This window comes from Adiantum capillus-veneris, chromosome 20 (genome assembly GCF_014529385.1).
Source record: "Adiantum capillus-veneris isolate H3 chromosome 20, ASM1452938v2, whole genome shotgun sequence".
NCBI lineage: Eukaryota > Viridiplantae > Streptophyta > Polypodiopsida > Polypodiales > Pteridaceae > Adiantum > Adiantum capillus-veneris.
In genome coordinates this window covers 117,767,201-117,781,617 of record NC_140950.1, presented here as the reverse complement: position 1 = coordinate 117,781,617, position 14,417 = coordinate 117,767,201, and positions in this window count along the sequence as shown.

Below are 14,417 nucleotides of genomic sequence, written 5' to 3'. Positions count from 1 at the left end.
TTTTGTCCCTTCTTGAGCAATTGGTATAAAACCTCTGGAACATGTGAAAAATGGAGTAACCAAATCAAGTAAAAAACACAAGCACCTAGAATATTTGCACTTCTATAAGCAAACTACAATTCTACTTCATCCTTTGAATAGCATCCACTTTGACTCCACAACACATGCACCAATGAGGACATGCCAAGATTGTGCAAAGGCAAAACCACTCCTCCCCTCGTTGTTGCCTGTGCGCCCTAGCAGCAACCGCTAAGAAACTCCCTGTCCACCTCTCTTGCTGCGAAGCACACAAAAATCCACTTGTTCCCACCATGCAGAGCAGATGCATGGCTGGATTGATCTACCTAGCTCTCCATTTTCACTTATAAACAAATGAATGAGAGAAATCCCTTGCCCCGATGCGCTACCTCTATCTTTGGCCTTCATGCCAAGCATTCCATTAATGAAGGCCAAGCTCGAACGGCCGTCCCCAATATCCATCATCACCTACATGCAAGCCTAATATGGAACACGATACGAGTCCTGAACATGTATACTAACACATGAAGTAGCGGCACATCGTGATTGAGTATTGATGATCATTAGCAACACAAGATTAAGTTGTTGGCTCCTATGCTTTGTCGACACATTCAACAATGAAGCTGCAATCAGGGGAATTGCCTCTCTCTCTCTCTCTCTCTCTCTCTCTCTCTCTCTCTCTCTCTCTCTCTCTCTCTCTCTACGTACCTTCCACCCCTTCTTTCCTCCTCATGCTTATGTGAGAATCTTCTTAGACTCTCGTTAATTTACCCACTTTTCAAAATTGGGGATTCGTACTTAAATGTATTTGCAAAGTGAACAATCATGATAGCATCCAAAGCCACCATAGAAGGACTTATCTCAAAATATCCAAGACACTCAACACGTTGAAAATTATCTTTTTCTTGTTTTTATGCAAAAATCACAAACGTGAGTATATTATATTAGTAACCCAAAATAATTACAAAGACTAGTCATGCTCATGATGAGCCATGACATTTTCCAGCAGAAAGTAGTACATTGGCTTAGACGAGGGCCTGGTGAAAAGCCAAAGACATATCCTTGTCCACGTAGTTCCACGAATGCTACAGTCACCACCGTGTTCCACTCTTCAAAATTTCCATTTTTCCTAATGGCAATGATTTGTACCTTGCTTTCCTGAATTATCTCCATAAACCTTACTGTTTCAATGCAGTTCTTGAAAAGTTGATCGTTCTTGGCCTTGCAGGCGTGTTTAAAGTAGCAGAAAAAGACGATTTGAGTAATGATGATGAGTGGTTGTCTTCCCTCCCAGAAAAATATTGTTCTTGTAGAACCCAATATTCCATGTGTTTTGAATGCACTTGCAAAACTTCCGTGCCAGGCCACATATCCTCGAATAGTCCTTGAGCAGGTGAGGGAGGTTCTCCTTTGTGGGCATCTATCTTGCCCAATACCTCTAGCGAGGACCTTCCCCCCAGTCGGCAAGGCCCCCCATACCACTTTCCAAATAAAGACCTTCATCTTAAGAGGCCAACTTGGGCACCAGATGTTCTCAACTATTGTCACCCAGCATCTCAACTATTGTCACCCATCTTGCCTCTAGCCATTGCTTGCCCCATTGTTTGCTGAGGGGGTAGAACCAATCCGGTGAAGCCATGAGGGTGTTCTACACTACCTTGCTGTGTGGTTTAAGAAAATGTCTATCTATAGGCCACTGACAAGCTTTCCAATCAAACGTAGATTTGCAAGACGTAAGGTAGTAGCTATTCAATTGTTCTAACACTCTATTTAGCAGCAATCATTAGGGAAAATTTGGACTCACAATGGGGCCTTATAAGGAGTTTTACTTCCTCTCTCATGTCCAAAACAGGCATGCTGTAAAATGTTTGAGTCTAAAATCTAGAGAATAAAAAATATAATCTTTCAAAAAATGAGGAATCTTGTGGCGTGCTATGAGAAAGAGCTTGAAGAGGAGATTCTAAGTGCTAAAAATCTCCGCCAATTTTAGAGTTGATTTGTAAAAATTTTACCGCACGCCCATTTTGGACATGAGAGAGGGAGTCAAACTCCTTATAAGGCCCCTTCGTGAGTCCAAATTTTCCCTAATGCTCTCCATCCAATTGAGCATGAAATTGGAGTCTGTTTGGTATGATCCTTTCCAATCGTTGCTACTAAAGTCCCAAAATTGTCCCAATCAGAGCAGTCGTTTGTTGTTTATATTTCTGGTCACCTCCCTGCAGGAAGGGTTAAGCAATATGCTTCCCACCTTAGACAGCCAAGGGGACCAGTGACACATCGAGTTGTGGAAGTATCTGGTTACCTCTCCCCATTCCAAGGCCTCCACTGCTTTGTTGCACTTTTGAGCCAGTTTGCCAGTTAATTTCCCAAGCGTCAGGTTAGACCGCTGATCTGCGCCTATCACAAATTTTTGTTTATCATATTTTGTTGGTTTTCCTTGCTTCTAGAGGTTTACAATAAAAGAAAGAGTGAGAACAACCTCTTGGAAAAATTTAAAAAAAATGATTTTTTCTTGACTAGTTCACCGGAGGTGAAAGGTAGAGGGAGAACCTAGTGGTAAAGGGAAGGGAAAATATGTAAATATGAAAAGAAAAGATATTATGTGACTGTGGAGCCATGCACCCATGATTCAAGGGTCATGAGTGGCTCATATCATCATGGCTTTGGAGCCATATGATGATTCAAACAAATGGGACCCAAGTGGAAGACTTGGTAAAGGAAGAAACCAGGCACATGATTTTGTTGAATTTTTAAAAAATACTTCCACTCCGATCCAAGAAAAGTTGTCTTCATCAAAGTTGTAACTGACAAGCTGAAGATTCGGGCCATATTTTTTTTATAATTTTTTCATCTACGGTCTAGGAGATATGGCCAAAATGGTGGACGGCAGTTTTTTCAACTGTGGTGGAGACCACCCCCCTACCTTTACACACACACACCCTTCCTTTTCCACATTGAGACCTTCTTTAAAATCCGCCATTAGTCTTCTCACCCTCCTCTCCTTCCTCCTCTCTCTCATGCTCAAAAACCCATCAAAGTTCCTCTTCTAATCACCTCTCAAGTCATGCTTAATCTTGTTGTAATTCATAAGTTCTCACTCAACCCCTTTCTATTATTACTAGATATGTATTGATTTTATGTAGATTCTTTACATTTTAAAATAAGGAAGCTCTTGGACTCAAGCTATGGAGGAAGGAGTGAAGACAACACAAGTGATGATGGAGCTAATTGGTCAACAAATCACTTGGAAGGAGCTTCTTCATTGGTTGAATGTCCCTAATCAAGCCTCATTTGTACAAATTACACTTGTATCTTAACCTCACTCCTAATCACTCTCTTTCCTATATAAAGAGGCCTTCCCCTTTGTAGTTTCAAGCCTCCCTCAGCCCATTGGGCCTTTGTATCACTCACCATGAGCCCATAAGCTCATCCATTCACTCTATTCTTGCACATTCTAGAGTGCAAATTGTTTCATGCTAGTAACCTCTCCTCCTCTTACTTATGTTAATTGAGAGAAATGTTTTATATGCGTGTGAGAGTGCTTGATGTGATCTTGGATAATCCTTGAGTGATTGTTTGGTAATCTATATGCTATTTTTGTTGGGAGTGTTTGAAGTCATCCATTCCTTGTACACACACCACGGTTAATGCTTCATTCATAGTGATCTCTCTCTCTCTCTCTCTCTCTCTCTCTCTCTCTCTCTCTCTCTCTCTCTCTCTCTCTCTCTCTCTCTCTCTTTGTCTTCGTGTAGCGGTCCTAGTTCACGCTTCCAAGACTAGGTGGTGCCCTCATCTCATTTCCCTTGTGGCGCAATGGAGTTTGTTTTGGTGTAGAGGCCGCCATTCCAAATTTCCTTCGTCATAAATTGGTGCCCCCACTGAGGAGTTCTCAAGCAGCGCTCTATCAATCCTATGAAGGAAGATCCATCAAATTCTCCGAGACTTCCACTATGGTCTCCCCAAGAAGCTCGAGAAAAGAAGCGTCTTTATCGACAAACGGCACGTATGCGGGTAAAGAGAGTTAACTACACACACCCTTCTTTGCTTCAAGGAAAATCTTGTAGTCATCAAGTCCCTAGGTCAAAAAATTGTGTGGAGTGCTTTGTGGCTAGTGTGAAGACACTTCCTTTGAAGCCTCGACTTCAGGTGGTGAAAGCACTCTCAAACTCGGGTATTAACAAGTTTTTGGAGGGGGAGCTACACATCAATGGGGTGCGGTATTGGCAAGAGGCTACATATGGTGATGCACACCAACTACTACTAGCAAGAAGGCTCAAGGTGGTTGAGAGGGTAGCCATCGAACCCTATGAACTCTACAAAGCTGAAGATGGTCACACCAAAGCTAGGCTAATCACTGGTGAGCAAATTCTTCGCATCTCTCAAATGGTGGGATCCAAGAGAGCTCAACTTCAATGAAGTGCTTCATGGAAGGTTGTAATTAATGCACCAATGAATAATCCCATTTTCCACAACTTTCAATCAGTTCAGAATATTAGGGTGAATGTGCGCATTGATAGAAAGATTTTTTTCCAACAAAGATTGGTCTTCTATTTTGGAGCTGAGAGGTTGAGAGAGATATTGCTGTCCCCTGACCCTATAATATTTCCCATTTTGGAGTATAATGTATCTTTTGATGTTCACATCTTCATCTTGCTTTAAGCATACTCCATGCATCATAGGGATTTATATGGACCTTTCCAACCTCTTGCTAGACAAACTGTGCATATAATAGCTAGCACAAATCTTAGGTTCCAAAACATCATAAGGGACTTACTAGGCCCTCGTCGTCTAGCTGAGATTAATGCATCTATCAATCCATTTATTCTACCCTTAATAAGATATGATTTGGGCCTAGACGTTTTCATCTTTGTGCTGTATTGAGAGGAAGGCAACCCACTTTTATGATGGCTTTCCCAAATTTTTTTGGGCGTAGTGGGGAAAATGCTGGGGATTTTTTGGATAACTTGGAGATGGCTTTCCTTGTCTCCGGGAGGGATGACGAAGCATTGAAATTGAGAGCTTTTCCTTTGGTGCTCAAAGAAGAAGCTAGGGTATGGTTCCAGGCTCTAGATCCAACCCAAAGAATTGATTGGGAGGGATTGAAGGTGGCTTTCCTACGAAGATTTCAACAAGCCAATTCGGCAGAAGAACTATGGCAACGGCTTCTGTCCCTTCATCAAGTTGACCCTCATGGTTATGCAACCTATGAGGAAGGTTTTCTCAAACTTTGGGGCAATGGTTAGACTCACTAAACCCTGGTGAGCGAGCTCCCAATTGCCTCCAAAAGGATCGATTTATCTCAGGTTTGTACCCCTTGCTAAGGGAGAAGGTAAAGGGCAAATTTCCAAATGCTTTTGAAGATGCCTTAAGAATTGCTAGGGAAAAGAATAGAAAGATTCTCTCTCAAGCCCAAGCTGGCCAGCTAGCTTTGGGAGGCAATATCACAACTATGGAAGCTTCTCACATACCTCCAAATGTGCCTAATGCACCAGACCTCAATAGAGGTCAACAAGAAGATATGCTCCAACAAATAAACAATCTCACAAACCAGCTAGAGGGGTTGAGAGTAAATCTTGTGCAGGGTGTAAGAAGGCCTATTGAGGGAAATGGTGGGAATCGGCCACCAATGCAACGTCAAGCAAGGGAAATGTTGTGTTACAATTGTGGGGAAATTGGCCACGGCATGTATAATTGCCCTCATCCCAGAAGATATGACTACCCTGTCAGAGGTCCTCGACAACAAGTAAGTCCACCCCATGCTAGAGCTCAAGCACAAGAGCAACCGCAACCTCAAATTTTGCAGCCACCTCGTGCTCAAGCTCAAGCCCCTGCTACTCAACCAAATGTGAGCATCATAAGGATGGAGGAGGTCCTCAAGGGCAGAAGCAACCAGGAAGAAATAGCTAAAGGGAAGATGAAGATAGATGAAGTGGCTACAATGCCTATCAAACGTGTGCGTGTCCAAGATGAAGTAGGTAAAGAAACAAGCAAGGATGCAAGCAATGAAGCAAGTACATCTCGGGAAACTAAAGATGAAGCCAAGAAGAGAAAGACCCGTACTAGGTCTCAAATTGACATCTCTGATTTCCCTATGGGATCTCGGACACAACCTTATGACTTGACAGCTGATGTGAGTTCTCAAGGACCAAAGATTACTTGGCCACAACTACTTCATATCTCCCCAAAGCTTCGACGACAATGGTCAAAAATGGTGAGCACGAGGGCAAAGCGAAGTAAGCTAGTAAGTGTAATCAAAGCATATGGTCTCAAGGATATAGTGCCTTTGGTGGAGGCTCAAATCAAGGGACAACGGATTCCAAAAACTTACATTGACAGTGGAGCAGAGGTTTGTGTCATGACAGAAAAGCTAATGCATCAATTGGGTTTAGAGGTAATGGAATCATCAAACTTTAGGGCAAAAATGGCCAATAATGTCTCTGTCACTTGTGTGGGTGTAGTGAAAGCTTTGAGAGTTTCTGTTTTTGGAATCACTACAGAGGTTGATGCTTATGTGATGCCAGTAAAGGGAGAAGGATACCCCCTTATTTTAGGACGACCTTGGCTTATGGGTATAGGAGCTAGGCAAGATTGGGCAACAGGAGACTTGGAGTTGAGGCCTCGCATGGGTGGCCATAGTCGGAAGGTGGTTTATAACCTAAAGAATGGGCGACAAGAGAATATTGAACTAGAGACGTCAGCTGATGAGTGGAGCTCAAGTGGATGCTCCTCATCCATGGACGAGGAAGAGAGTTCAAGTGAAGAGAGTGATAGCACTCTCGAAGTCATGGGCGTCACCATAAAGGAAACTACCTCATCAGAAGACAACCCAAGGATCCAAATGGAGAATGTGTGGGATGCCAGCCTAGAGGAGATGTTATCCAAGGATATAAAGGAAGAAGAAAAGGAGGGTTATGTAAATGTTCTCAAGAAGCATGCATCATTGTTTATTTCTGATTACACTCACATTACAGGTGTCACGGCAGTGAAGCATCATATCCATCTAAAAGAAGGGAGCAAGCCAGTAGTACAAAAACTAAGAAGATTAGGAGTTGTGCAACAAAATGCACTGTTGTCTGAGGTGAAGAGACTCTTAGAAGCAGGATTCATATACCCAGTACAAGATTCAGAATGGGTCTCCCCAGTAGTGGTGAGGCCAAAGAAGAATGGTAAATGTCGAGTGTGCGTGGATTACAAGCCACTAAATGCTGCAACAAAGAGGGACCACTTCCCTCTCCCATTTCAAGATGAGATTCTAAATGAAGTAGCAGGCCATGAGAGATACATAGTGTGTGATGGCTACTCTGGCTACTTTCAAATACGCATTGCAGAGGAGGACCAGAAAAAGACTACTTTCATCACACCATGGGGATGTTTTGCATTTCGAGTCATGCCTTTTGGTCTCACCAACGCACCAGCCACCTTTCAACGATTCATGAACATGGTCTTCCAACCTTACTTTGGTAAATCCATAAGGGTTTTCATAGATGACTTTTGTATTTACAGCTCCAAAAGTATGCATCTCGGCAAGATTGATGAAGGATTTACTCGTTTAGCTAAGCTGGGTGGACAACTAAACAAGGACAAATGTCACATTGGGGAAAGCATGGTTACACTATTAGGGCATGTAGTGTCCATTGATGGAATCGAGGTAGATCCTGAAAAGATAGAAACATTGCTAAATCTACCTTCCCCAACTTCCATCAAACAATTAATCTCCTTCTTGCAAAAGCTAAGATATTTGAGTAGATTCATACACTTACTCTCCCAAGTGATATTTCCTCTACAACAGCTGACTCGTCAAGAGACGCTTGTTTGGAGTGAAGAAAGTGAAGGGCATTTTAGAGAGATTAAAAAAATGTTAGGGTCACTCCCTGTAATCCTCCAACCTTGTTGGGAAGAAACATTCTTTGTAAACCCTAGTGTGGGAGAAGAAGCCATTGGTGCTGCCCTCCTACAAAAAGATCCAAAAACCTCCTTTATGAGGCCTGTGTATTTTGCTAGCCGCCTCATGGAAAACACAGAGAAGGCCTACACCCTAATGGAACAGCTAGTGTTAGCGATCATGTTTGCGGTGACCAAATTTCGGCCATACTTGCTGCCGAAGAGGTTTGTAATTATCACTGTGGAGGATATGTTTCCCTATGCACTACAACATATGGAAATCTCTGACAAAATAGCAAAGTGGGTGGTGCGACTTCAAGAGTTTGATTATACAATACAGGTTGAAAGAACAACTCGAGCATGCTTAGCCGACATTTTAACAAACAAGTGCTATGAAAAAGTTTGCCATTTGAAGAGAAAGGAACTTCCACCACCTCCAGCTCTAGAGGCTTTGGTCAATGCTTATAGCCTCTACTTTGATGGAGCATACAAGAGAACCAAGGATAAGGCAGCTGCAGGCATCGTGGTCTTATCCCCATTGGGAGAGAGGATCCATGGTGAAGGGATCACTCTAGAAGATGTCCACTCCAACAATGAAGCAGAATATCATGCTCTAATTCATGGCCTTTGCTGGTGCCTCGATAATTCAATTAAGAGATTAAACGCTTTTGGTGACTCCATGCTTTTGGTAAGGCAAATGCAAGGTACATGGGCTTGCAAAAATGCCCGTCTCTCTACTAAAATGAGAGAAGCAAAAGCTCTTATGAGGAGATTTAGGGAGGCACAAGTACATCATGTACCAAGAGACCAGAACAAGGATGCAGACCACCTAGCATCATCAAAGTTAAATGAGTCAATAGTGGGAGCAGTGGCCATCAAACTTCCACTTCAGCAAGGCAAGGAGGACTTGGAAGATATTATGCACATTCTGGAGCAAGGAGAGGCTCCTAAACACTTGAATGCAGGGGAAAGGTGATGGTTAGCTAGGAAGGCTACCAGGTATCGCATAGTAAATGATGACTTGTATTGTCTTGGTAAGGATAGTGTGCTTAGGAGAGTTCCTTTGAAGAGTGAAATTGAAGAGATTTTAAAAGCTTGTCACGATGATATGTGTGGAGGACACTTTGCACACAACGTCACTAGTAGAAAGGTTCTACAAGCTGGGTTTACTTGGCCAAGTCTTCATCGTGATGTCAAATATTGGTGTCAAACATGTGATGAATGTCAGAAAGCAGGACCACGACGGCTCATAGCTGAACCTCAGAACCCAATAAAGGTATATGGGCCCTTTGAGAAGTGGGGAATTGATGCCATAGGGCCTCTACCACGCACTCAGTCAGGTAAAGAGTACATCATCATGGGAGTAGACTACATGACTAGATGGGCTGAGGCTATGCCGACCAATAGAATTACTGCTAAGGATGTGAGTCAGTTCATCTTTGACCACATCTGTTGCCGGTTTGGCACCCCTCTTGAAATACTATCTGATAGAGGACCAGGGTTTAGAGCAGAGTTGGTAGGAGAACTCATAAAGAAGCTAAATATTCAGCATCAACACTCTACTCCTTACTACCCTCAGTGCAATGGTTTGGTGGAAAAGGTAAATGGAATCATTTGCAAACTTCTCACCAAACAGGTACATGCCAGGCGCCAAGATTGGGACAAACACCTGAATGGAGCTCTATGGGCCTATAGAACCTCCTTCAAAACCACATTAGGGTACACACCCTTTCATTTGGTTTATGGAAAGGAGGCGCTTTTTCCCATTGAAGTCAAGTTAACAAGTCTTCGAATATTGGGTAGCCAGGTAGGCTCTCAAAAGGAGAAAGTACATCAAAGGATCATGGATCTAGAGAGGCTGCAATTGGATCGTGAAGAAGCCATCAACCACTATTCTCAAGAAGCAGAGAAGCGCAGAGAAAAGTTCAACAAAAAGCTAGCATCCAAAGACATCAAAAAGGGATCTCGGGTGCTTCGATATGACAATCGCTTCGACACTCGTAAGGATGGAAAGTTTCTTTTCCGATGGGAAGGCCCGTTCTTGGTCACCAAAAAGTTCAAAAATGGCTCTTACAGACTTCAAGACATTGATGGTAAAGTGCACAAGACCAGGAAAAATGGATGGCGTCTAAAGCCTTATCACATCAGGATAAGGTCAGCTCAAGATCAAAGAAAGTAGGCTAGAGGCATAAATACCCCTAGCCAGGTTTGGGGGGGCTATGATCCGAGCCTATCACAAATTTTTGTTTATCATATTTTGTTGGTTTTCCTTGCTTCTAGAGGTTTACAATAAAAGAAAGAGTGATAACAACCTCTTGGAAAAATTAAAAAAAAAAGATTTTTTCTTGACTAGTTCACCGGAGGTGAAAGGTAGAGGGAGAACCTAGTGGTAAAGGGAAGGGAAAATATGTAAATGTGAAAAGAAAAGATATGATGTGACTGTGGAGCCATGCACCCATGATTCAAGGGTCATGAGTGGCTCATATCATCATGGCTTTGGAGCCATATGATGATTCAAACAAATGGGACCCAAGTGGAAGACTTGGTAAAGGAAGAAACTAGGCACATGATTTTGTTGAATTTTTAAAAAATACTTCCACTCCGATCCAAGAAAAGTTGTTTTCATCAAAGTTGTAACTGACAAGCTGAAGATTCGGGCCATATTTTTTTTATAATTTTTGCATCTACGGTCTAGGAGATATGGCCAAAATGGTGGACGGCAGTTTTTTCAACTGTGGTGGAGACCACCCCCCTACCTTTACACACACACACCCTTCCTTTTCCACATTGAGACCTTCTTTAAAATCAGCCATTAGTCTTCTCACCCTCCTCTCCTTCCTCCTCTCTCTCAAGCTCAAAAACCCATCAAAGTTCCTCTTCTAATCACCTCTCAAGTCATGCTTAATCTTGTTGTAATTCATAAGTTCTCACTCAACCCCTTTCTATTATTACTAGATATGTATTGATTTTATGTAGATTCTTTACATTTTAAAATAAGGAAGCTCTTGGACTCAAGCTATGGAGGAAGGAGTGAAGACAACACAAGTGATGATGGAGCTAATTGGTCAACAAATCACTTGGAAGGAGCTTCTTCATTGGTTGAATGTCCCTAATCAAGCCTCATTTGTACAAATTACACTTGTATCTTAACCTCACTCCTAATCACTCTCTTTCCTATATAAAGAGGCCTTCCCCTTTGTAGTTTCAAGCCTCCCTCAGCCCATTGAGCCTTTGTATCACTCACCATGAGCCCATAAGCTCATTCATTCACTCTATTCTTGCACATTCTAGAGTGCAAATTGTTTCATGCTAGTAACCTCTCCTCCTCTTACTTATGTTAATTGAGAGAAATGTTTTATATGCATGTGAGAGTGCTTGATGTGATCTTGGCTAATCCTTGAGTGATTGTTTGGTAATCTATATGCTATTTTTGTTGGGAGTGTTTGAAGTCATCCATTCCTTGTACACACACCACGGTTAATGCTTCATTCATAGTGATCTCTCTCTCTCTCTCTCTCTCTCTCTCTCTCTCTCTCTCTCTCTCTCTCTCTCTCTCTGTCTTCGTGTAGCGGTCCTAGTTCATGCTTCCAAGACTAGGTGGTGCCCTCATCTCATTTCCCTTGTGGCGCAATGGAGTTTGTTTTGGTGTAGAGGCCGCCATTCCAAATTTCCTTCGTCACCGCCAAGGGACAAGTAGCTTGTCGTGTAGATCTAGCCCTTTCCATTGGCCACCTTGAGAATATGGTTTTACATTGTCCATCATGGCCTTAGTCATCACCGCTAGGCTTGATCTTGCTTGGTGATTGCAGCCGCAATCTTGACACACTGGGTCTCTGCACGTGAGTACTAGGGTTAAGAATTTTGAGAACACCTTGCCCCACCAACGGTTCATTGCAATATGGTAAGTGGGACATGGATCTATTGTCTTGGTTGAGAAGGACTTAGTTCAAGGTACACTGTTGGGAACTATAGTCTTAATAGTGGAATCTCTCGGGGTTTCCCTTTGGCTTAACCATTATTGAGCTACGAGCAAGCTCAAGATGAACCATAATCAGCTGAGCAATGTTAGACCCTCTCCACTAGTCTTTGCAATCAACAGACTCTAAACCACGGGTGTGGATACTTGAGAACTAATTTTAAAGGTAAAGAAGAATAGCAACTAAGGTTTTTGAGGATACCAAAGCACAAAGTAACCTATACATAAGTTTAGTTAGCATGGCTACCAACATGAAGTTCCCTAAAAGGAGAATCTACTTCACCTACAGGGAAAAGAGCATGTATATAGATGCTAGTGAGTCTGGCAGTACCATATCACTTGTAAATTCACCTGCTTTTGATAAGTCTATTAAAAGCTCAGGTTTTGCATACATGATTTTTGTCAAAGAGTCTTTAAATGATGCCAATGTTTTATCAAATGAAAATGGTAGGAATCAAGAAGAGTTAGACTTGTCTACTTTTCTAAATGGATTCCAAGATGTTTTTATCGATGATATCCCTATGGAATTACCTTCAAAATGAGGGGATTATGAGCATTGAATTGAGCTCCTACTAGGAAGCTCACCACCTAATAAGCCTTCTTATAGAGTTTCCCAAGCTCAACAAGAGGAGATCATGGGGCCAGTACAAGAACTGGTAGACAAAGGGATGGTGAGGCCTAGATCCTCTCCCTTTTGTTCTCGAGTCCTTTTACTGCAAAAGAAAGATGGTACATACCGCATGTGTGTAGACTATCAAGCGCTAAACCATATCACTTTAAAAAACAGATATCCTACACTGCGGGTCAAAAATCTATTTGATAAGCTACAAGGTTCGACCTACTTTAGTAGGATTGACCTTAAAAGTGGATATTATCAAATAAGGATAGTGAATGAAGATATCATAAAGACCGTGTTTTGAACAACGTTTGGTCTTTATGAATATCTTGTCATGCCTATTGGTTTGACAAATGCTCCAGCCACATTCAATCGTTTAATGGAGAAAATATTTAGACCCTACCACAAATTTACTAGAGTGTTCTCATCTACTCCAAGTCCTTGAAGGAGCACAAGAAACATCTCCCGGTAATTTTTCAAGCTTTGAGGGAGAACAAGCTTTTTATCAATCAAAAGAAGAATTAATTTTTACTTCAAGAGATTCAATACTTAGGTCTTATTATCTCTCAAGATGGTATCCCTATGGATCCATCAAAGTTGGAGGTAATGCAAGGAATACAACTTAAGGATAGTTTGGACCCTGTCAATTCTTACAATGCTACATTAGAGTGAGCAAATATAAATGTTTCTTTTAAATGATCAATGTTTTTGTCTTCTAAGACTAATTCTCTTTTTATTGTGCAAAAATTCAAGTAGTATGCATGCTTAATATCATGTTTGTGATGAAGATGTCTCTCAAAAATTCAAGTAGTATGCATGCTTAATATCATGTTTGTGATGAATATGTCTCTCAAGATGGTATCCCTATGGATCCATCAAAGTTGGAGGTAATGCAAGGAATACAACTTAAGGATAGTTTGGACCCTGTCAATTCTTACAATGCTACATTAGAGTGAGCAAATATAAATGTTTCTTTTAAATGATCAATGTTTTTGTCTTCTAAGACTAATTCTCTTTTTATTGTGCAAAAATTCAAGTAGTATGCATGCTTAATATCATGTTTGTGATGAAGATGTCTCTCAAACATCAAGTAGAATTTGTTACTCTACTTTGGGCGAATGAAATGGACTAAAGGGAAGACATGCTTGCGGTAGCTAAGTATCCCAAGCCCCAAATGGATTAGTCATCCATATTGGAATGATGTCGTAGGGTAAAAAGGGATCCTCTACCCACCAAGAAACATCTACTAATGATTAAGGCATTATCTCTTCTACCTCATAGTCGAGGAAAACTATGATTTCAAGAGAGTGGTAATGCCATAAAATCTTATATCTAACCAACCCAAATGATTTTTTCATATTTAATATGGGAGAATAAACGGGAATAAGGGTTAGAATATAGACATGTGCTTATGGATCTATCTCAACACGGGGTCAAAGTTAAAGGGGGTCCAAATGAGAGATGGTTTGTCAAAGAGAAATGCTAGCTAATGGAGCTTAAAAACCTTAGGGTTTGCTTCACTAAAGACCTCAAAAGGTTAGTGCTAAAACTCCTTAGACCCATACCTTGTAAAACCCCCACTCCTCTACCCTCTTGTCCCCCCCATGTCTCTCTTCCCCTACTATTTTCTCTATGTGGATGTCTATCACAAGCATCATTGCATCAGACATGGCGGACCCATGGTCACATGGTGTAGGTCACGTCCCAATAAAAATATAGAAAAATCCCACCCTCTTTTCCTATATAAGGAGGGATCTCTATCACCAAAACACACAACGCTCTCACCAAAGCACATGCTCTAAGTTATTAGATGTTATGAGCATTTTGAGATGTAGGCACCATGCCTCTACACTTCTAATATAGCTAGAAGTGTTAGTCCATGTAAAAGAGCATTGGGAGACACCATCACACAACAATGATAAGGAG